General features: G+C 40.1%; 1 protein-coding gene across 42 annotated transcripts in view; it reads left to right on the top strand.

Annotated features, from left to right (window-relative positions):
- The window catches only part of ARPP21 (cAMP regulated phosphoprotein 21), a 204,612-nt gene that overhangs the window by 39,301 nt on the left and 140,018 nt on the right, over positions 1 to 25,293 (top strand). For 8 of the 42 annotated variants that reach the window (XM_068670705.1, XM_068670717.1, XM_068670701.1 and 5 more), the window contains exon 1: positions 22,785 to 23,321. The exons of 5 other annotated variants lie outside the window; for them this stretch is intronic. The gene's annotated coding sequence lies outside the window, so the exon portion shown is untranslated. Of the gene's footprint in view, positions 1 to 20,632; positions 20,855 to 22,778; positions 23,322 to 23,604; positions 23,735 to 24,873; positions 25,036 to 25,293 lie in introns of those variants that run through there. 29 more of the 42 variants (XM_068670679.1, XM_068670677.1, XM_068670678.1 and 26 more) reach the window with 15 other exon arrangements.

The raw sequence follows: 25,293 nt of genomic DNA, 5'->3' as shown, positions 1-25,293 counted from the left end.
AGCTTAAGATGCTTTTCAGTTGTTCAGGAAGGCAAAACATTTTTGCATTATTAATTAACATTTTATGTTTTATAATTATAATTTTATAATTAGTGCTATATCTAAATGGCAGGAGACTGTGTTTTGTGTGTGTATGTGTGCATGGGAGGTGTCATTTCACAGTAGAAATAAATAAATAAATAAAAAGCGATCATTTTCTGAAAAGTCAGAATTTACTCATGGTACAACAAAAAGGTGAAAAGCATGTTTTTACTATCAGATGAAGAATGTGGGTATTTTGGCAAATGGCATTAGGAAAGTGAGTCAGTAAAACAGTTTGAGGAAGATGTCACTCCCTGTTTCTGCTATTAATTGCCTGTCCTTGTCTCTGGCAACTCCAAGCTGTCCCTCCTTCATTTCACATGTAATGCAGACACCAAGAAAAGTGGCACAGTCCTTTCCTCCTCACTCCACAGGTACAAACACTGAAGCCCACAGAGGGGTTCCTCTTTTGGTACAGCAACCTTAGGATATGCCCGGAAGTCTTCCTGACCATGCAGGTCTTTATTGTCCCATTCACAGCATTTCACCCCATTCTTCATGCATTGCTCCCTCCCATCCCATCTGCATGGCCTAGGATGCCAGTCTCAGCTCCTTCATGTTGAACATTGTCTTTCCACTTTCGCCCCCGTCACATAGCAACTACCAAAAAGCAGGGTTCATGGGACTGCTCCCCTCTCTGCTCCTACCTCTTCCTTGTATCTTGCTTCATAGTCTCTTCCAGATGCAACATCTTTTTTCTAGAAAGGTGGCAGGTAGATGAATGTGCATATCAGTGACTGAAAAATACCATGAAATCTTCAAAATACTTGACTACTGTCTCATGTACAGTTACTGTCTTGTTGCTCATGTTTGCGTGTATCTGTGTGTGTGTGTGTGTGTGTGTGTGCACGTGTGCACTTTTGGGCCCTGAACCTGTGTTTCACTATGCCAGTATAGTGATTTACAAAAACTGCATATTTTTTGAGGAGTTCACAATGGAGAGTGTTGATATTTTAGCATCTGTCCATTGTAATGATCCTGCTTAGGCATATAAAAGGGATTTGGAGTCAATTGAAAAACATGTATTCTGTGACTAAGAATACATAGTAACAAAGAGCAGCGGAAAGCAGTTGGTTGTAAACACCAGGAAAGAAATATGCCTTGCTGGAAAAAAAAAAACAAAAAAAAACTAACTTTTCAAGGGGACTTAGGTAAATAGTAGAGCTAAATAGTGGACAGAATCAACGCTAAATAAAATGCCTAAAGAGAAATCTTGATATCAACAGCAATTACACATTCTAATATATCATTTATAAGATAATGAGATTAGGGCAGGTATCCAATTAAATATTCTATTTATAATTAAGCCGTTATCTGATATCATTTTAAAACCAGTCAATACCAGAAACTGAAGAATAGAGCAGCAGGTTTTTGTAAAGTCTATCCTTCGTGAATCTCTGTGGCCAGCTGTGTATTGATGTCTTCAGTTCTGTTGTTAAAGAAATCATCAATCAGTCATTATGGTACGATGCTGGATGTACTTTGGCTTTACATTCTAACTACTGCAGGCCAAATCATTGATATGATTTATTTTCTAAGGTTGTGTGTTATAAAAGTTAACTAACAATTCAATAACTCAGCAGCCTCCTTGAATATAGCTTCTTTATATTGTTTTGCTCTCATGGAGCAAAATGGAAGGCAAAAAGCCCAGCTGAGATGCACAGTTCCAGCTTCTCTGGATTTTTCAGGAAATATCCCAGTGAAGCATGTTAGAAAGTTAAATGATAGAAAATCTCATCAACTCACATGCTTAGCTCTACCATTGTTTCTGGCAAATTTAGGTAGAAAGTGAATTTTACAGCTTCTCGCAGTTTTGATAAAGAAGAAAAATATATTTTTAATTTAATGGAAAACATATGCATACACCTATCTATTTTGCATCTCAGATTACATGAAACACAGAAGTTTCAAGTCAGATTGCATGTTTTGAATTCAGATCCCGGAGCACGTTTTATTTCTGAAAAGTACAAGAAATGTATTTCAGCAAGGGTTGTTTAAAGACAAAACAGTGAAAGCTGTGAAATTTTGTTATAATTATCTTTAAAATTTCTGATATGTTGAAGTTCTTGAGACTGATGAGAGCTAAAACTCTTGTAAAGCTTTGACAAATGGCGAATTTTTTCTTTGAAAGATAATAATAATAAAAGAGGTGGCTATTTAAAATCCCAACAGTGACTCATGCTTGTAATGCTTTCTTTCTGTTGAGAGGAACTAAGAATTTTACAGCAGGAGCCGGGAGAGCAGACTTCTGCGATGTGTATGATGAGACCTCCAGCTGATAGCATTAGCAAAGATTTACCAAGAGTTTAGGAGGACTGTTGCAGGCCTGCTAGCCCCACTAGGCATGGTGCGTTTCTTGCCTTTGAGCCCACGTTGCACAGCCATGCACGAGGAGCACTGGGCATGAACGGTAACCCCTGTTCCGTGCTTCCTGTGCTGAGGGACCCACAGAACTGGGGCTTCTTTCTGGGTGGAAAAGATAACTTAGTGAGGCAGTGGTGCCGCAATGCCAAACAATCTAATTAGGCCTGAAATTATAAGATTAAGAAAAGTGTGTGTGTGTGGGGGGGGGGGGGACGGGACAGGACACACATTTCTAGCTTGTATGTGTTTGTGTATATATATTCACATGTGAATGTATACGCAAGCCTTTAAATGCTCCCCTGTGCCAAAAGGTTTGACAATCCCAAAGTAAACAAGATGCCTTCTTTATCTAAAACATCTTGAGGTTGTTTGAAATACTCTCTGCACATCTCTTTAGCGGGTACTGCAACCTTCAGCTATATCCATAAGCATTCCACTGAGTTGCTACTAACTGCATTTGGTGAAGAAAATGTTTTATTAAATCATAAAAATGATAATATAAAAGTGTAGATTCATGTCATTTTTTTTTCCAAAACTATTTCACATGTTCCTCCTACCTTAAATGAAGGTTGCATAATACATATACCATGATTATACACACAAGATTTTAAAATATCATTTAGCAATAATCAGTTTTCATGAAACAATTGAAAGCTAGCAGAGTTTTCTCAATAACTCTCTCAGGAGCCAATCAACTGCTTCACTAGAGCTCAGTCTTTACTGTGAGTTCATTTTCCTTTCATCTTTTGTCTCACAGAATTAAACAAAAAAAAAAAAGAAAAATATAGGAAATTGTAATGTGAAAAAGTAACAAAGTGAAGAACACTTAGCATACAATCAGATTATACAAAAGGGTATTTGTTTTATGTTGTTAAGAATTTCACTGATTTCTAATTGCCCAAAATAAACTGTCTCAACAAAAGGCCATTTTGAATGTTTCTCTTAAAACTCTTTTGTATGAAGGTTAAATTTAAATCCTACTGCATTATCAACTTAACTATGTTCAGTATTAACACATATATATGGATATATGGACAAATAAAGCATTGGCTCCAAATATTTGGGCTGAAATTATAATATAAGCCACATAATGAAGTACTAGAAAGTCTGAGGTTCTTAAAACTGTTCTTGAGAAAAGAAAATTGCATCTCAACTATCTATTAGTCTTTATCACAGAAGAGGGAGAAGGAAGTACGATGGCTTGCCTTCTTTCAGGCTGAGCTGCTGGTGGCTTCACAGCCACTGGGAGACTGGGAAGAGTGTAGCTAGAGCATTCAAGCTTTGTTTGTTTGTGGCTTATGCACCCTTCCTCCCATAGTTCTTCCTGCAATATTTCAGAGCCTTGTTTTGAAGTGGACTGTTGAAATCTTGGCAATCTTTTGAAAAAGGTATTTTGTTTACTAGGCAGGCCTTACAGGATTTTTGTATTACCAGTATTAAGATGGGAAAATGGACATCTAACTGCAGGCGTATTGGCAATGTGCATTTGTGGTTATCAATTAGGAAAGTGATTAATTAGGGTTCATTAGGAGTGTGACTGAGAACAGTAAACGTAAATGTTGACATGACATTATAGGCTCAGAAATACACTTTAACCTGGAATAACCTGTATAGAACAGGTCACTGTTTTAGAGAGGATTCTGTGGCATTAGCGGATGTATTGGGAAGGAATGACAACAATGAATAAAGGCATAGGAAAGCTCTAGTAGGAAGTGAAAAACCTCTTTACCTTCGAAATAACAAGGCTCAGAGGAGATATAGAAGTATATAAAGCAATTAGAAGTTGTAAACAGTAGAAGAACTTCTGTATAGCAGTGCTGGTGGAATATATAATTGAGGATGTTTAGAATTAGAAAAGAAATGCTATTAGCAAAATTCATGCACATGGATCTTTTTCATTCATATGGATAAGGAAAAATATTGTAAGTTAGTGCTAGAAAAGAGCTTGGGAAGAGTTATTTGAGTATTTACTTTAGTTCACTTCAGGATCAGAGGTAAGATTCTGGTAGGGACAGATCAACTATGGCAATTTCTATATCTGTGTGTGTGTGTGTGCATCTCAGAAATGTCCCTTCCTTTACAGTAAATATAACTGCAGTAAAAACAAGAAAGGAAAATCCCTAACCCTGGCACAGTACACCCCAGGAGACACTTTAATATTTGTAAGATTTTACCTAAAGGGAGAAGAAATTTCTCACTTGGAATTTTTCATGAAACTAGGAGATAGTTAGGCTATGCTATAGGAACTAGGAGATAGATAGTCATGCTATAGGAACTGAAGTTATTTGCTGGCCATAGAAGAGGCTGAACAAGAAGACCAGTGTAACTTCTTCCACTTATGCAGTTCTTTAATCTTCTTGAGCTGGTAGACCTTGTGAGCATAACTGATGGCATCTATATAACCCAGAACTTGGTCCAAATCCTCACAGACTTTCTATGTCACCTCTGTAGCAGAATGTACTATTATTTTATTTTATTTTAGGTAGAAGAGATCACTTCAAATATCTAAAATAATGATTTGGCTAAATTACAACTAACCAGAGAGCTGATTCTATGGCTTGATTCTGTGTATGTGAAGTGAGTCCTGGTGTGTAGCATGATGGCACAATGAGTCTAGAGTACAATAACTGCTGAGATAGTTGTGGAGCCTTTCACCACCTAGATTCAGTGCACTATGTGTTCATATACTGTGGAGCAGGCATGGGTCCTGTCAAAGACAACAGCAAACACCAGGTGCACTTACTCTGAAAACAGAGTCAGGAAAATTATGGGAAGTGCAATGGTTACAGCAAATGGATAGTGAGCCTTCCCTCCGATAATGTGTTAATTCTGTCCCTGTGACTTGGTTCGTGTGATAGAGTCATAGGTAAAAAATGGACTTAGCTTCATATACTGAGCTGTCGTTACAAGGTGAGTAATGACTTACAATGCTTCTGTCTGGCCAACTCTTTCTTCTTCTCTGCTGCTGTTCAGCCTGTAGGAAAAGGCAACTCATTCCAGAATTGCTTCAGCCAGGCAAGGCTTGCTTTTGCTTCTCTCATTCCAGAATGGCCAGGAGAAGTTTCCTTTCTTCCAGTCCAGCAGAGAAGGCTCTCCTAGTTTACTGGTAGAAATAGAGTATTTCCTTTTTTAGAAATAGAATATTTCCTTTTTTACTGGTAGAAATAGAGAATTTCTACCAGTAAAAAAGGAAAAAAAAAAAAAAAAAAAAAAAAGGAGAGATGAAAGTTCACAGCAGACAGTTTGCAAAAATGAACATATGAAAGGTCAGGGAACTTTTATATGGCAACAGATTATCGAATAATAGCAACAAACACTTACAGAAAGGCCTGAGATGGATGAGGAAAATAAACCCATTTGCCGTCTCAGTGATAAGTTACAGTCTGTATTATATCTCATGAATATTATGACCCTCTTAAAATAAGAGAAGGGGAGACCTGGGACAAAAGTAACTAAATGTCTCTTTTTATAAGGAATTACATAGAAAACCTTAGAAATTCCCACAAACTGCAACAAAAGAAAAAGTATCAATTTGTTTTCTTCTTTGGTGTATTAATTGCGGTGATTGCATTTATACTGTATGCATGACATTCCAGTATGTTGTTGTTCTTCTTTGTTATCAGATAAATTGGTTTGTTTTCTCAGCAAAACTTGGCTAGCTAACAGTGACTTGTCATTCATTTGAAAGTCCTTTCTAACATCATGACTGATCTTGTCTGCCTTTGACTAAATTATGTTTTAAAGCATACTTTCACTTGGACTTCTGTAATTTTTCCAGCTGCTGTTTCTCATTTCACCAGCTTGCTGAGCTGATTTCAAATGTTTTTACTGGAAAATAATTCTCTTGAGACATACCACATAACTAAAAAAGCAAAACAAAAGAGAATCTAATTTACCTGAGGGAATAATCCTAGAAAAACACCTACTGCTGAGTATCAAATAATAGTTTAGTAGTACTTCAGAACAACAAATAAATCTATTCTTGAAGTCTTGGGACTTCAATCTGCTGGACATCACTGGGAGATCTGGAAACTGAAGTTTTTGATTCCATCAGTAATTTGTTTGTTTGTTTGTTTGTTTTTAAACATATAGTTCCTCCATTGCTCAAAACAACATCACTTTCTGTTCCAGCTGCAATAAAAGCAGCTGAGTACTGAACTGAAAAAATGGTTATTGCGCCCCAGCAGTGTGCTGCTATAAACATAGTTTTTACCTCATAGCCCACCTTCATACACACAGTGTTTTACTGTTGGAATCAAACAATTGTTTTGGCCTGTAATCCATTGCTTTCTTTCTTTTATTTTTCCTTCCAGCTCTCAAAGAGTCCAGCAGTAACATCTATTAAAGTTACGATACACTGCAATGACTTTTCTGATGCTGGAGCCCTGTAGCACATTGGCTATGCAGTAGGAAGGAGATAGGCTTTTCTGTCTACATGATCTATAACACTGTGCTTCTAATTCAAGATGAGTGAACTATTTTTAGAGGTTACCAAATGACTCAGAATAAAGAAGCAATTGTATAACAGATGTGAAACTGAACATTCAGATTATCTGGCTGCTAAAAACCTGGAAGAAATCAACTGGAAGAATTTCAGTTCAGCTGGAGAGAGCAAGATTCTTTAACAGCAAGTTAATTTACAGCATGTTCCTAAATGTAGAACCTTTGCTATCATGAGCTATGGATGTTTTAAAGACAAACAAACAACCCTTTCCCCTCTTCTGATGGCAAATAGGAATTTTACTGTGAGAGATTTATGCCAGTGTTTGATGTTGACTGCATTGCACCTCGAGTTCTAAATCCCATTAGAAACTGCTTATCTTATTGAGGAGTTGAATAATATGCTTGAATAGTCCACAGTCAAACCAAGATGAGTTGTGCTTTCACATAGTAGGAAAAATGATAAATAAGATGATGTCTGAGTACGTGCTGAATGTCAGGATCATGGGCTTGAGATTTATGCTTTAATATAATATTTCTCAACCCTTATTGATTGCTGCTACTTAAAATTTGCAGGTTCTTCTCATAATGTTTTGGGAATATTGGAAATTTCACTACAAACTCAACACCTGGAAAGTTTTGCATTTGAGTTAAGAAAAAAATAATATAAAATGACTATAGTGTTTACTCTTCAAAATGGAGACGACTTAATAACCTTAATATTTCAGCAGTTTTCTACAGCAGTTTATTAGGTGCACTGCATGAGGCTAAGATAGAAGTTTTTCATTACATACCATGAAATGAGCAATTTTTAAACCTTAACCATTGTTGTATAACACTCTTGTAAGGATGGCCAGTAAAAATTAAGGCTCAGCTGAAATCAGTGGCATAAATTCACCAGTGCTCTGATTTTACCCCCAGCTGCTAAAATTCTGCCTTCTTCTACAAGTTGCTGGCTTTGGAGCAAATACTGGTGATGAAGTGACTTCTACTTTATTGTAAGATAAGGCAAGTTGATGAGAACATGCTAGGATGGAACAACAGGATGGAGTCAGGATGGTAACCTTTGCGTACCCAGCTATGGGGAAAAAACAAACAAACAAACAAAAACAACATACAAAATGAACAAGAAAAACTGGCGGATGGAAGGAGGCAATACCCTATTTTGGCTGAGATAAGGGCTGACAGCAAATTCTCACTGGTTCAGTAGACAGGTGGAAATTTTCCTGCTGTGTTGGATTTTTCAGTTTAATATGGTGGAGCTCCTTACTGCTCCTGTACTGGGAGCTAGGTAGTAGAGAAGCTAAAGCCTGCAGTGCTGTGGGGAAGCAGCAGACCTGTGGCAGTTACTAGCACTACATGTAGTTTTGGTATACGTTCTGTCTATTTGTGATACCCAAATACAGAGAAAACTCTACTAGTCAAAGGGAAACATATCCAGTTTCAGTTTTTTTTTTTGTTTTTTTTTTTCTAGTTGCATTTCCAACTCCAATGAATGAAAACTCATCTGGAGAAATACTAATTGGGTCTGACACCACAAACACAGCAGTAATGGAAGCAGATTTCTCAGCTGGGCAATCTGATGATCTAACAAGCTGTCTCAATAAGATTAGCAAGTTGAAGGTCTTGTGACATTATTCATTAGTTTTTTAACACACTAATCTTTACAGTACACTTCCCAATTTGATGTTATACCTCCTTCTCTAGCTATATGCTCTGTTATTTTATACACAAGATAATGCTGCTTGTTAATTCATTGATACTCAGCAGTAAAAAAAATGACACTCCCTAGCACTTCACCCCTCTCACAACAGCTCTGAGGATGTTTGTTTCACATTGATGTCATTTTGTCTTCAGTGGCAAGGGGATGAGTCAATCAAGGGGGCAAGTAGTTATAAATTGATACCTGGGAAATTTGTCAATGCCAGAATTAGTTTTGTGCAAGAGAACTTGTAGAATATAATTTTGTCTTCAGGAATGGTCAAAGTGCAGGAATGTAATGGTTGATTACCAGAGGAAGTATCAGCAGTCTCTGATTAGCAAGTTCTTTGTTCATGACAGTGCAGGAATTTGAAAAAGGCAAGAGTAAGAATGTCCATACAATATGAATGAGTATGTGTAGTAGGTTTATGTGGCAAAGTTTTGGTAGCAGGGGGCCATAGGGGTGGCTTCTCCAAGAAGAATCCTGAAGCTTCCCCATATTAGATAAGGGCCACGTTGCTGACCAGAGCCGAGCCAATAAGCAATGTTTGCACCTCTGTGAGAGCATATTTAAGAGAGGGGAAAAACAAAACAAACAAAAAAACACATACAAACAAACAAACAAACACAGCAATGCGACCACACAACAACTGGGAGAGAGAGAGGATGAGAAACAGCTTTGCAGGCACTAAGGTCAGTGATGAAGGAGGGGGAGAGGTGCTCCTGGCACTGGAGCAGAAGTCCCCTGTGGCCTGTGGTAAGGACCATGGTGAAGCAGGCTGTCCCCCTGCAGCCCGTGGAGTACCACGGTAGAGCAGGGTTCCACGCTGCAGCCTGTGGAGGAGACCACGGTGGAGCAGGTGGACCTGCACTGAAGGAGGCTGTGGCCTGTGGAGGACCCCTGCTGGAGCAGATTCTAAGCCAGATCTGTAGCCCGTGGAGAGGAGACTGCTGCCCATGGGGGACTCATGCTGGAGCAGTTTGCTCATGAGGGATGGACCCCATGGTATGGACCCATATTTGGAGCAGTTCTTGAAGAGCTGCTGCCTATGGGAAGCCCATGCAGGATCAGTTTGGGAAGGACTGTGTCCTGTAGGAGGGACCCCATAGCACAGGGGAAAACAGTGACCGAGAAGGAGCGGTAGAGATGAAGCACTGTAGACTGACCACAACCTCTGTTCCCCTGTTCCCCTGTGCCACTTGGGTGGAGGAGGTAGAAGAAGGCAGGATGGGGGGAAGGCATTTTTGGTTTCTTTCCTTAGTTCCTCACTTCTCTAGCTTGTTAGTAATGGTCAATAAATCATACTATCTCCCTACTCTGAGTCTGTTTTGCACATCATTATAATTGTTGAGCCATCTCCCTGTTCTTATCTCAGCCCTTGAGCCCTTTTCAAGGTATTTTCTCCCCCTTTCCCTTTGAGGAGGGGGAGTGAGAGAGCAGCCATGGTGGAACTCGGCTGTGCACCTGAATAAAACCACCACAGTGTGGCAAGAAAACAATAACAGTACTCATGTATCTGTCTGTCAATAATGCTGGCCATATTTAGACATCATTAGGATTACAGCAAAGCATTGTCTGTACACTGTCAGATTTTAAAATCATCTACAGGTCTCTTTGCGATCACTGGTAGTACTTTTTGTAATAATTCCTTATCATTGTCAAAACAAATGTTAGCATTCAAAATCTGTATGTCGTTTTCAGGTCAGCCTAAGAGAAAACTAGGTTGTTATCATAGAATAACTGCATTTAACCAAAAGAACAAATATTGGCTTCAGTTACAGGGACAGAGGATTTGCAGAGGAAATACGCTGTGTTACTCCTTTTGTCAACAAAAAATTGTAATATGGAATCAAAAAATGTTTAGTATGCATAAACAAAAATCCACAAACAAAATATATCTAACAGTATTTGTCTTGGCAGTTTCACACATTTCTTTATAATGAATCATAGTATGAATGTAAATATCAATTGCCATCTCTCAAGAATTAGGAAGGTTCATCCACTTTTTTTTTTGTTTATTTGTTATTCATTGTGCAGATGAACATTTTGAGTATCATAAGGAAAAGCTGCTCACAAATGGAGCATTTTTCAGTTCAGAAATATGATGGCCTATATCATTTTATTTAGCCTATACCTATAAATAGAAATCAGCTGCCTGAAATGAATTTACTATGCTAAACTAAACTGTTTTATTTTGCTACCCTGCTAATCCTGGTAAGGCTAAAAAATAGTTAATAGGCAATCTGTAAGATCTGATAGGATGACATTTGGAAATCCTGCAGTCATATTAGTCATTAGCCATGGCAATATTCTGCCATAAGGCAATGAGTCAGGCAATTGATGAGAGAACCTCATCATGATATATCCTCCGGCATGAATATGGAGAAAGGAAGGAAAAGGAATCACAGAATCACAGAATTGTCTAGGTTGGAAGAGACCTCCAAGATCACCTAGTCCAGCCTCTGACCTAACACTAAGCAGTCCTCCACTAAACCATAAGAGAGAAAAGAGTGCATAAGGAGAAAGAGTGCATGGGACATAGGACAGGAACATGGAGGAACGGAAGGGTAAACATAATCTGAAAGACCTGCTTTTAAAAATTTATTTTCTTCTTTTTTTTTTTTTTTCTTTGTAAGATATAAAGTGTAATGGGAGTGATGATGGAGAAGAAACAGACAGTATAAAACATGAATCTTGAGGACCTACAATGTATGCTGCCCTCATCCATCATGAGTGAAGTCCAACATCACTAGAAAATCTAACTTTTCTTGCTTTTTAAGCAGGTCATCTTCTAGAGAAGTGTAATTGTGGCAGCTGTTGGCTGCCTTCCTTACAGGTGTTATATAAAAGTCACAGAGAAGACTTGCATTGAAACACTGTTTAATTCTGCTCATTTTCTCAAATGGCTATGTGGATATATATGGTTTTAACAGCTATTGTCATGTTTGCAGAGGAGCATCACCAAAAGGACTGGGAGGGCACAGAAGGCCTACAGGGGACACTGGAGAAATGCTCGTCTTTGAAAAATATTGTTGGGCACATCAGTTAAAAGGAAAGAGCTCAGTTATTTAGGGGTTTGTGATGCTTTTACTGGTGGGCATGTTATGACTTCCCTGCTGATGTTTTGGAAATGAACACACTGATTTTGGCTGTGATGCTCAGGTATGCAAAGCTGGGTTCCTGCCCCATCCCTGCAGTCAATCTTAAAAGCTGCCAGCTCCTGGTAAGAGAAAGGCAGGACATGGAAAATGTAAGTATTGTACTAGTAGTAAGAATGGTACACACAAGAAGAAATTACTTGTACAGCTAAGATTTTAGTGCAGCACCTTTGTTTGTTTGTTTGTTTGTTTGTTTGTTTTCAAAATTCATCTCTTTAATGAGCACTTTTCTCTATAGCAGGGATAGTGGCTTAAGCACCTTATTTGCAGTATTTCCAAGTGTCCCTGTCTATCTTGATTGGTCCTGAATCAAATTCAGCAAGGTCCTCAAGTGATGCGCAGTTCTATCAAAAATTGGTGAGCTTTGTAATTTTACTCCTGCGGATTTAGTACCACTTGTCCGATTTACTTGTATTAGAAACAGTCAGGGGCACTACTGCCTTTATTGCAAGGAAGCTATTAGTAAGATGCTTTCCTTGAAGCTACTTTCTTTAATGGGATTCACTGGCTTTCTTAGCCTGCAAGGCTCATGTCTTTTCTTAGACATTTCAGGAAAGAGATTCCCAGTTTGGTTTATGTGTCTAGGAAAGCGATTACAGTTATAATGCAGGGAAAATCTGATCTGGTTTATTTTGGCTTATTTTCTGAAGTATTCTGATTTGTGTAGAAGTGCTCCGCCTGTGATAAACACTATAAGTAGTTTATAAATCAAAATGAATAATTTATTGTTTGTGCTTTTAAAAACTGTGTTAATCAATACCAACATTTCAGAAGAATACATACAGATGATATTATTGGCAAACAAGATTGCTGCTGAGATCAATGTAAAAATCTCATCATCTTCAATGAGACTGTTTTCAGAGTAGGATGTAGCATGTCACATTTTTGCAGACTGCCATTATGTAAACTCACATTGATGGATAGTCTTTTACCTGGAATTACAATAGCTATAGGAAAGATCAGAAGAAACAGTTGTGAAAGATAAACAGTGGCAGATCAGAAGAAACAGGTGTGAAAGATAAACAGTGGCATCAGGTGATGGACTGAATAGCTCAAAATCAGACATTAAATAAAAAGTAGAAACAGGACCAGAGCCTTGATGCTTGAAGTCAAGACCTGACTCCTGCTTAATGATATTGCTTCACATGCAGCTTTCTCAGGTGATGCATAGCTCATCTTTCTCGGGCTGTGGAGATCTCGTAGTGTGTAACACCAAAATCAATTGTAAGAGCAAGCTTCAGCAGATTACTCCCCACTGCCACTAATTGCTTGCATAATGGTATCTCACCTTTCTCTCTGCTCTATCCTCATTGCCCTGTAATACAGTCACAGATACGAACCAAGGCTGGTGTTCACCATGCCTATCTTACTTTCAAATAGTTTAATATATTTCTTCTTCTTCACAAGGAATCTCAGAGGACTTGTGCTGAGTTTATTTTCAGGAGAATGTTGTGATATAAACACAATTATCTTAAACAACTAGAATTTTCAATCACAAATATTACAATAAACAAAATTATTATTGAAAGCTACATAGCATTAGGATAATGTCATGTAGGATTCTTTTTTCTTTTTTCTTTTTTCTTTTTTAAGTTGTCATTTTATATGGACATTTCACAAGGTTTCTCTGCATTAGGAATATGAATTAGAATAACCTCAAACCCTTGTACCACTTGCTAATCTGTAACTAATTTCCCCTATTCTGACATTATTATCAGCCTTCTCTAGTCGTTTTGATATCTTTGTATAAAGATCAGCTCAACTGTTTTAGTACATTTGTATCTTGCTCTATGATGTCTCATTTCTTCTGTGTAAGTGCTGTTACTAATAGTCAAGTACATGAAGAAGTCCAAGGACTCTATAGTTTTCTTTAGACTACAATTATTCCTAGATAATATCAGAAAATGCATGGGCTTTCCAGATTAATGTGTCTAAGCATAAAAATGATTTTACACGAAGACAATCAAAATTAACGGCAATTGATCTTCCTGTTTCTAGGTATTTCCATGCATGATTTCAGTGATATGCTGCTCATACCTGGCTAGACAGATTCAGTTGTGACAGTATGTGCTTCAGTCCCTTTTGGAACAATATCCCTATTTGGATTATGTGTATATTTGCATAGATATTGGCTTCCTGCTTTACTAACACGGAGAGGCATAAAAGGCAACTCCCCTTGGGTTGGCAAGAATTAACTTTTTTATGTGGTTCCCCATAATCTTAACATCAAAGTTACTAGCTGGCAAATGGAGTAAGAGAAGCCACACTTTACTTAACCCATTCTTTTCCCCATGGCTGTCAATAAATTTAAATTTGGCTTCAAGAATCCAATTGCTGTTGGCAGTGCAGGCACTGAGACGTGCAGATCTTCTGCAGCCTCTGGTACAAGCTTCAGTCTAAATACTGAGTTCTGAATTTCATTGCTAGCCTGCTCAGTGCACTCACGGTGTCTTCTGTAGGCTCTGGCTTATTGTATTACTTTTGTCAGTCCAAAGTGCAGTAATTTATATTTGTCACAACTGCCCTTCATCTGGTGTGGAGCAACCTTGTTGTTTTTTGTTGTTGTTGTTTGTTTGTTTGTTTGTCTTGTTTTTTTTTTTTTTTTTTTTTTTTTTTTTTATCAGTGAAGGAGTCCAGTATTTTAGTATTTTGAATAATTAAAAACACGTAAGTAGTTGATCTTGGTGATACAGCATATAACACTGAGATGTCTTATATAAAAGCCATATGTTTTTACTTCTACCATCTTATTTGCTTGAAGTAGATTAAAAAACTGTTTTCATGAAAAATTAAAGGTGATAATAATAGGTATTATTATCCTGTTTACTACACGTCGTTAATATAGAGAGATTTAGATTTCTCCTGAGGAATGGTTTGATGTGTATTTGTTTTCAATTAAATTTGCATATGCTACTTTAAAGAGAAAGCAACTCTATTTATCTCTCTATTTTCTTTCACTGAGGAGAGAATAAAAGTTCCCTACTTCTCCCACTTTACTACATCACTGCAGGAGAGGCCTGTATTGTACATCATAAAAAGATCGGGAAGCCGGGTAATTAATCACGAGCTTTTATGTAATAGAAAGTTTAAAATTCATTAGCTTTATATCAGGGTGAGTGTTATGAGGGAGAACATGTTGTGAATGTGAGGGAGAGCCTTATAATTAAGGAAGTGTGTAAATAATAATGAAAGTCATTAGTGCCATTCAGTTTGTAAGAATGTCATAATGTAATTGGAGCATTAAAGTGAAATTTGTGATGACAAACATTAACGATACAAAAGAGAGAAAATGTGGTTATCTTTAGTTTGACAGATAATGTCAGCTTTCTTGCAAGGCCCAGATGGTACACAGGAAAATGTTATGAACAGCTTTATTTTAATATTTTTTTATGATGTGATATTTGAGAATACAATGTCACAAACACATGAGGAGGTTTGTATTTGTGAACCAGTAGTGCCTTGCAGAGTACAGAGCCCAACGCTGAGTGACTGAAGCAATAAACAGGGAGTTCTGTCATTGATGCAATATTATTGTTGCAATAAATGTAAGGTGCGATGTAGTGTGGTATTATGACACTGTTAAGTTTTCTGTCCATCTCCCTCTCTCCCTCTGTATGTGCACTTTGAATCTTTCTTTCCTTTTGGTTAAGAAAAAAAAAAAAAAAAAAAAAGAGGGGAGGGAGAAAAGAAAGAAAGAAAGAAAATGATTTAACATTACAAGGGAAATTATATGATGCTAAAATTTTACCATGTTCTGCTCTTTCAATGAAGGGACTTTATACAGTATTGCACATTGCAAAAGCTATAATTACAGGGTATAAAAAAATGTAGATTCCAAACAATGGAAAATTTAAATATGTCTAGTGGATAAGGCAAGGCGAAACAAAGAGAAGGCAGCTGGAGAAAATCTGGGGGAACTGTATTAATTTAAGGGCAATGACTGAGAAATAACTATGCCTAAGACTCCAGTCCAAGACCTCAGAGTAGTGGAAGCTTAAGTGTCTGTCTTAGCATTCAGTCTGTGACCTGCATCATGATGGGATTTCATAATGCCCCTGCTCACTTTGTACTGAATGGACCTAATTTTTGTATCAGCAGCCATCCATTCCTTACTGTCTCTTTTCTGCAGCAGACTTTCTGATGTAAAAGTTGATTCCAAAGTGTTCAAGAGAAACACTGCAAATTGCTAAATTGATGATAATCAAACTCATTCTATAAGATTCTTTGGAAATGAGCAGTGGTCCCGGATGAGCAAAGCAGGAGAGGTGAGGGTGTGCTGGAAAGCAATATACTCTGCTCCCAGGGACAGGACTCATGCTAAGGCAGCAACGGCAGTCAGACAGAGGAATAAAGAGCCCACTGGGGAATGTAGCAATTCCCAAACCTTATCAAACGGATTCAAAAAATCCTCAGTACAGTTTTAACCCAAAGCTCCTTGAAAAGCCTCTGAGAGTCCCCAGTTGCGTGACAAAGGCCCCATTTTTGCTGGTTTTATCACCACTGACAGAACTCGAGAGGGTGATAAAATGACACAGAGCAGGAATTCTTCTGTTTACTGTAGGGCTGCTGCTTCTGTTGGAGATTTTAGATATGACAATCTGAAGTAGAGTCATGCCGACTATGAATATTATAGTTTCATCTGAGCCTTTCTTGGTAATTTTTATCAAGCATAAACAAAACTTACATGGCAGTATACATGAGGTATAAAAAAAAAAAAAAAAAGAAAGAAAAAGAAAAAAGAAACTGTCTTACATTGTTTCCAATACTTTGTGAGGTGCTAATTTTGGAATGAATGATTTAGAACAGAGTGGGCTTTTTACTTGTTTGCTTGTTGTTTTCTAAATGTCAGGTCGTTTCTGTACTTTGGCACGCACTCTTAACTTCCTCTGTTGTGGAGAGTCTCTTCGTCTCCTCTTGTGCAGAGTTCATGACCAAAATTTGAACTCCCCTGCCTGTTGTTTGCTGCTCCTCTAACAGAGCAGGTTAATAAAGCTGTGATAGGGAGGGGTAAGTGTAGACAGTCATAATTTTGCAGAACTAGCCATTTTCCCCCTTATGCTATGTGCAATTCCAACCTTTATATTAATTTGTGTACAGATTCTGAGAAATAGTTTGTGATCTAGCAGGTTCATCCCTGTTTAGGTAAGATGTATTACTCATAGACTTCTCTTTTAATTGTTACTGGTACAATAATGTTTAAGATGTGACTACCCACAATACCAGTGGCTGTGATAGGAGAAGTTAAACATTATTCTTAGAATAAAACATTGTAAAGGAAATCCCCCAAATGGTATTTAGTTGAAGAATATCAACGTGCCAGTTTGGTATTAAGTCATGTGTGAAAATCTCTGCAAGATAGGCCTGGGCCTAGTGTCAGTGGGAGCCTTTTCTTAAGTTGTTGCATTTTGGAGAAGCCTAGATGTTTCTAGAAGCAGAAGTTAAGAGGACAACATGTTCAGGGGGATTTCAAATGGAGAAATTGGTAGTTGTTGAGTACTCTGGGATCCAGGGGCCAATCAGCACAGCAATTCATCTTTTCTTCACCTCCAGATAATTTGCTAGCTTTAGTCTCCAAGTTTTCCTGTTTTATCTGATCTACGCTATCTACTACTGCTTATATAACAGACAGTACATTGGGTTGCATTTGTGTGCCCTGACCAAAACACAGAACAGAGAACTGGTAAATGTTACCAAAACCCACACTCCTCACAGCATGAAATAAATAGCTGAACAGAAATACCTCACAGTCTGTATGATTGTTCTTTGTCTACTTAGGGCTGTTAAGTTTATCTCTAAAACATACTGATGTTGCTTTTGAGTGTTAAACCAGACCTACAATCCCATAACCATGGTTTACTGCTATACTTAATATTGCTGTGGCAGGATTTCTAGAGGGTAAATGGGTATTCTTTTCGAAATTGCTTTTTTCCTCCTCTTTATTGTTTCTGTATCCGCTTTCTCACCCAGGAAGCCCCCTAGTCCCTCAGCTTCTGCCAGGATAGTTTAAGGACAGATGATGTAGGTTTAATGATGATTCAGCAGAGAGAGAGATAGACCATGTAGATAGACCATGTACTTTTGAAAGTTTGTATTGTCCATGTGTTATTATAGTAGCTGAAAATCGTTCAGGGAAAAAATAAATAAATAAAAGTGTCTGCTTTCTAGGTGTGCTGGAAGGAAAGCTTTCCTTTTACACTTAGCTTTAGACAAAGGGCTGTAATAACAACTTTTCTTAGTGAAATCTTGAAGGGAAACTGCTTTGTGCTAGAGAAGTTGCAATACTTATGGCTCTTATGCTGAGGACTGTAAGTACTCCCCTGGAGATGCTGTATTTGTCATGTCTCCTTTGATCCATTCATATTTGTGATCCAAACTATTCCTGGGGTCTTAGGTGACCCTGAGCCATTATTAAAGCTCATAAATTGTGTCGAAAGACTTAGGAATTTCCTCAGCTTGATTTCTCCCCTACAATACTCTAATGTACGTGGGTAGTGTGCATTCCCTGCAGTGAGTCACAGATCTCAAGATAACCAGCTCACTGCATTCCCTGCCTGGGTCTCTCCTCCTCCTCTTCTTTTTCTCACCATTATCTCTCTGGCCCATCCTAACACCAAAGCATTCATTGGCTGACTCTCTCCTCTTACTTCTTTTGCTCACTCACCACTGCACATCTCATCTCATCACTCTAACATCCATGTTGCATGTACATATAATAAAACAAACCCCCAAAAATACTGTGATGCTGAGTCATCAGAGACGGGCTTATGCTCAGAGCAACTGAGAACTACCCACCGCCTGAATTGTTTAACCTGTCAAAGCTCTTTGAATGTATGTAGGATACCAGGCTGAGCCCTTTCACTTAAAGTGTGGCCTTTGACTTACTGTTGAATATCCTTTGTAAGATGCCAGCCCCCCTTTAATCCATAAAATCCATTTAATCCACTGTCCCTCCAACACTGTGACTTGAAAGTCCTCAGTCCTTCTGCCTATAAGCATAAATTAAGCAAGAAGCTTATACAGGAGAGACCATTTGCACCAATGCTAGCTCTCAAGGCTAGAGTTCAAATTCCTGCTCATTTTCTTTTGCGAGTCACAGCTGAACAGGGACTGCAGTTTCTGGTCTTAGGAGGGATCAGCAGATCAGAGTTTGTTTGTTTATTTATTTATTTATTTTGGTGGGATGAGGAACTCCACATTGGAATATCATTTTCAAGATACATAGATACGGTACATCAAACACTTTGCAATTTCTAAAAGAAACTAGGAGAGGATTTGAAATGTCAAACACAAAGAAATGGTGTGTTCCTTTTAGTGGGAGAAAAAATATCTTCCTCAGCCCCTGTAGCAACAGATTATATTTTTACAGGGTTGTTCACTGATCTTCCTCCAAAGAGAGAGTCTTAGATTTAGGTACCTGTTCTTAATCCTAATGAAGTCCACTGCAAAATTCTCAGTGACTTCAGTGAGCATAATGCTTCCTTCTTCTTCCTTCTTCTTCCTTCTTCTTCAATCTGGACTGTTATACAAGCTGTACACAAATCACTTGGTTAATTTTCCTTTACTTGTGATGTTGTAGCCGAAATAAATATTTCAGCTCTTCCTGAAAAGTGTCTGAGACTAGAGCAGTTTAGCTATATTTACATAGTGTAAAGAGCCATTTTAAATATAAGTGCAGTATTTTTAAGTCCATCTGCAAATTATGCGTGATTAATTTTTTTGTAACACGTAGTACAAAAATGGGAAAAAAATACACTTTAAAATAAACTACTAACACTGATCTCTTTTGCAGAGGATAATGATAAAATACATCAACAGGTTATTATACTGCAATGCCTTAATCTGAATCATTCCGTAACTCCAAAACAGACTGTATACTAGCTTTGTTTCACTGAAAAATGACTAGAGGCAGAAGAAATGTGCAACCAGTCATGCAAGCTTTTATTAAGAAAAACTGCATGCCTTCTATTACAGGAATCTCCTGTGGCTGTAGAACTGCACGAATCTCTGTATGTTTGTCCAATATCATATCCGTCCAATCTGATTCTGTTTCCATAAGCCCACTAATGTTTTCTTGATTTCTTAGTGAAATTGAGTGAGCATAGTTGCAAATCATGCCCACAGTGAAAAAGTAATACAATCTGACGTCATGCTTCAAAAACACTTCAAGTTGATGCTGCCTGTTGGAATTTTGTGCATGTATGGTGCATGTATGCCTCACTGTCATATGGGGGTCCTGTTGCACAAAGGCACTTGACAAGACCAGAGTTTTTGAAAGCATGTGCTGCAAGTTAACTGGCTGCTTTATTCCAAAAAGTACTTGGAGAACCAAGTCTCATGTCTCTCTCTCTGTTTTTTTTTTTCTTTTTTTTTTTTTTTTTTTTTTTCCCAAGTCTGGCTACACAACAGACAGGAGAAGTTATCAGGGACCTTAAGAGTTTATCAAATTCTGCCCTGCTTAAACACACAGCTCCTGCTGACTTCCATGAAGCTTAAATGAACAATTATCCCTGTGTATGCCTACAGATCAGTACAGACAACAGCAAACCATTGCCATGGTTTCCCACCTCTCGGATGCTGTGATTGTGACTGTGCAGTGATTGTGATTTTATGTCTGTTTTATTTTTTCTGCAAAGAAAAGTCCAGAAAAAGCAAGGTGCATACTCCATTAGATTCATATCTAACTCCTGGATGGTCTGACATGATTTCTCCACAAAAGGAGGTAATGTCACCTCCTTGCCCGTGCTGTTTTTGACGCTGTTCACCATTCTGAGCTGAAACAGTAGCTAGGATGATGATTTTTATTTATTTTGCGTATTTTCTTTGTTGTTACTGTAGCTGGCAACTTTTAGCATTTGGTAACTTGCCCCAAACACATTCTGTCACACAGGAGAGTGGACTGAACTGTGAGGACTACAGCTTGGATGAATTTTTATCTACTTCCAGATCTGATGTACAGCTTCAGCACTTCCCACTCTGAGGACACCCCAGTATCCAAACTGTGAGAAAGAAGCTGTTGACACGTGGCTGTTTTACACGTTCATTGTATCTAGTGACTGGGGCAAGGTTTTGAAGCAGCCCCCTCACACCTACTCACCTACTTTACAAGCAGGTGAGTTATGAGCCATCTAGTGAAGTCACTGAGTGAGTACCCCTTTCATGTCTTGATGCAGCCTGAGGTCCCTCCCTCCCCTTAGCTGGGTAGCCTGCTTAGGAGGTAAGGGATGATGCGCAGAAGCCAGGCAAAGTCTTCTGCATTTCAATGCATGCTCAAAGCAGTTTTGATATCCATAAACCTTGGTCTGCAATGGAGATGGCTGGAAAACAAAACAAAACAAAAAAATAATAAATAAAAAGAAAATAAAAAAGAAAGAACAAAAAAACACAACCCACGTCAAAAGCAAAGAATGGACTCTACCCCAGTCACCAGCTATTGTACACTTCAGTGTAGTGCCATATATAGCCTTTCTGCCACTCTTCTTACTTTCAGGAGCAACTTGTAGTGGATACCGTGGGGATATGTTAAATAACAAAATCAAAAGTAGATGGAGCCACACTCAACTATCATAGGAGGAAGCCACACCAGGAGGTGCATTAGCAGCACAGATTTTGGTGTGCATGGCTGAATGCGTCTGATCACTTGAGGCGTGCACCAGGACTCTGCTAATGCTCACCCTGGTGTGGTTCATTGCTTGCTGTATTCTTCAAGTCTGACTCCATTCAGCGGTCCCCAGTAAAAGCAGGTGTTCGCTGCTAAGGGGAAAAGAGGGATTCCAGGGGTGCCAGGATAATGCCTAATAAAGTAATCATTTCCCTCCCTCCATCCTCTGTATATTTGTCTGCATTCAACTGGTACATGAGTTCTTCTACAGTCGCTAATTGTGGAAAACTCTATTTTGAAACAAGGACTTTTTGAACTACATAATGAAAAGAGTGCATTTTTCACTGTATATTTTAAATAAGAATTGTCTGTCTGTGGGAGTTGGGCTCTTTGTATCACTGTAGACAGAAACAATCACTATGTTTCGTAGTATCTTGCTGCTTTATATTTATTGACTGTTTATTTTTCATCTGTAGGATTACTAATTGCAGCTAGTACCAGACACTTCTGTCTCCTTTCAGGTTATTGTAGTAGAGGGCTTTGTACCAGATGCATGGCTATTCACAGAGCATGTGTTTCCAGCAGCTGAATTGCTGGATCTGCTCTAAATGATCTATGGCAATTACATTTGGCGTTGTACAGCTATAATTTTACTGCATATTAATAGCCACCTAGCAAAAAGGTAAATGCCCTTTTCTCTGCTGGAAGTAGGATGAATGCCTGGATGTATTCAATTGGGTAAAACGAGGCTTCCCCCCCCCAAGAGATAGCAGAGGTTTTATGTGTTGGAAATGTGTGTGCTGGTGAAATGTCTTTTTCCCTCTGCCTCGATGGTGTGCAGCGAGGCTCTTGAAGAAATATCAAATAAGGTCCTAGATGGAAACAACGCTGGGAAGGGAGGAAGAGGGGGATCATGTGCCCCATTTTAAGTGGCTTATCTGCTCCCACCCAAAATCTGCTGCAGTCTTCACCCCCTCCCCTCCCCCTCCCTCCCGCCGCCCCCTTTCAGCAGCTTGGCTCAGCAGTGCGGACGCTGTCAGCTTTCACCAGCAAAAATAATAATTAAAATCACCCTCCCCACACCTTCACCAAAGCTGTTCTCGGGAGGTCGGGGATCGCTTTTTTCCCCCGTGATTTTGGGTCGGGGGGAGATGGGGAGCGCGTAACGAGGAGTTGGAGGGTTATGAACGAGCCTCCTCCTCATTAGTGCCGGCCGGCTGCTTTGTCTCTCTGCTCCTGGCTGGGGACGGGGGGTGGGTAGAGGCGGTGGTGCGATGGAGGAACATGATGCCGCACAGCCCGACAGGCAGGGACAGACAGACAGCCGCGGTGCCTCTGAGGAGAGGGGTGGGCAGGGAGGAGAGGGGACGAGGCAGGGCGAGCGGGCGCAATGGCGGTGGGGTGCGGGGCCGCTCCGAGGTGGCCGCTTGCGCGGCCGAGGCAGGGCGAGCCGGAGCGGCGGTGGTGGCGCTGAGAGGAGCCGGCGAGAAGCGACACGAGAGGCGCCGCCGTCTGCGGGCCGGGGCGCACCACACTGCGTGGGCGGGGAGAGAGAGAAAGAGAGAGAGAGAAAGGGAGAGGGAGAGACTCGCAGGCAGGCAGTACGGCGGGGCAGCGCGGCGCATAAAGGACGGGGGACAGGCAGAGCAGCGGGCGACCGGTAGGGACTCCAGTCAGGCACGAAGGGACCGGGACAGGGATAGGCAGGGCGAGGCAAGCCGGCCCGGCCCGGCTCCGGTCGGACAGCAGCAGCAGCAGCAGCAGTAGTAGTACCAGCGGGAGCATCGCGGCGGATCTCCTCCCGCGGCGGAGGCGGAGGCAGAGACCATGTCTTGCAGGAAGACAGGCGCTGCGCTGTAGCAGCAGCGTGCCCTCCGCCACATAAACAAACCGGCCAGCAGCTGCCCCATATAAAAAACAAACAAACAAATAACCCGACCCGCCAAGACGCTGGGGGCACAGCCCGTTTTCAGGCAAGGTAACAAAAGGAAAAAAAAAAAAAAAAAAAAAAAAAAAGGAGAAAAAAAGCGCAAAGCAATCTGTAGACATTTGTGTGGTGTGCTGTTCTTTGTTGTTGCGATTTTATATTATATTTTTATTATTATTTTTCCTTGTAGCATGTGTTTCGTGTCATTTCGTCGTCCGTTCTCTTCCCCCCCTCCCCCCCCCCCGTGCTCTGTTTTAATTGTGGAGGTTAGGGAAGTTGGGGGGGAGGGCTGTGCATGGGGGGCAGCATCCCAGCTCCGAGCTGTGGCGTCTGGAGGAGGAGGAGGAGGAGGAGGAGGGAGGGGAAAAACCCTGCTAATTAAAAAATAAACCCTGCATCTCAGCGATACAGCGGGGGAAGATGAGCTTGGGGCCGAAGCTGGAGCCAGATTTCTCAGCGGCGGGGTAGGTGGTGCGGGTGCCCGGGGAGCTGAGGGGGGTCAAGGGGAGCCAGGGGGACCCCTGTTGCCCCCAGGTTTTGGGCACCCAGGACTCGGCCGGTGCCATTGCCCCCCGGCTGGAGACGGGTGGTGATGAAAGGGGGGGGGGGACACGGCCGCAGGAGTGGGATCGCTGCCTTCCAGAGGGGTATTTTGGTCGAAACGATTACAAGTGTCAAAGGGAAGGTAACAAAAGGCAAACTTTCCCTCGCCGGTTTGTGAACGACGACGAGGAATCGGCTCTGAGACCTTTGCGAGAGGGGCAGAGGGAGACTGGCATGTTCTGCTTGCATTGTTCTTGCGGGTGGTGATTTGAGGGTAAAGGGTTTACGTGGTGCTTCGGTGGCATCTATCTTCTTGTTCTCGCATGCAGTGAAGGAGAGGTACAGTCGCGTTGTTAGACAGCCTAGTAGTCTGTATTAATTAAATATAACGCTACTCTGTCTAGTGTGATTTTACGTCCTTGTATGTGCATTTCAGCCATATCGCTTGTGGAGCTAATGACATGCTCATCCAGCACAGCCATTGTGCAGTCCAGTTTAATTATTGTTAGTTTCCTGCATTCATTTACCGCCTCAGCCAGTGGGGGGAACATACTCACATTCAGGGATCGTTTTTGTGTGCTAGGTGTGTCTTAGCACCACTGCTCATCCTCCCATCTTTGCGCTTCCAGGTGTGTGCAGTTCTGTTTCAGTTCATCCCACTGCTGTTGTGTCATATTCAGGTAAACGTGCTGAGAAATGAAACAAAGGAATTAGCGAGCAGCACAGGTGTTCATGGCTCACCTGTTCGACTTCTCTACCACAGCCATTAGCTAGATATGTGTATGTCTGGTGTGTTTTCTTCTAAACCTTCCCCAAAATGGCATATCTAAGATTTAGGCAAGTACAGAGCATTGAAACTGAAAGTTACAGGGAGGGGAAAATTCCTGTAAAGTGACCTGTAACTTTTCAGTCACATAATCTTAACTGCATGCTGGCTTCTTGTTTTAGCAGTCTTCATCATGAATTGAGGCAAGTCTGTGTGCACAATTAGGCTTGTAAATTGGTAATCTCGCACAGGCTTTGCCTCTCAGTTCCCAGCTGGGCATGGTTACCTTGAGATTTGAGGTACCAGCACAGTTGGAGCATGCTCTGGCAGGGAGATCGTGTGTGTTCTATTTTTAATACTATTTAATGAAGATGCTTCTCACTGCAATATACCAAGCATAATGGAAGGGCAGAGTGATGATTGGTTATGGATGCTGGAAAAGGGAAAAATGCGAAGGTAAAAATGGAAATTTAATGAAAGAAAATGTTGTGTGGAAAGCTAAGTGATTAGCTCTTTTTAAGTCAAACTGTTTTGGGGTGTCTGAAATTATCTTAATTTCTCTAAGAAGCTGTATGGAAAAACTGTAGGTAGAAAATGACTGCTGTTTTTTGTTGTTGATGAATCTGATTGTATTAAGGTAAATGTAAGTTGAATTCTGTTTTACTTCCATTTTGATGTTGAAAAGTCTTACAATAGAGTAGCATTAAGGAACAC

The sequence above is a fragment of the Anas acuta genome, chromosome 2 (genome assembly GCF_963932015.1).
Source record: "Anas acuta chromosome 2, bAnaAcu1.1, whole genome shotgun sequence".
Classification (NCBI taxonomy): Eukaryota; Metazoa; Chordata; class Aves; order Anseriformes; family Anatidae; genus Anas; species Anas acuta.
Note: the sequence above shows the minus strand (reverse complement) of the source record. Positions and strands in the feature narration are given on the sequence as shown.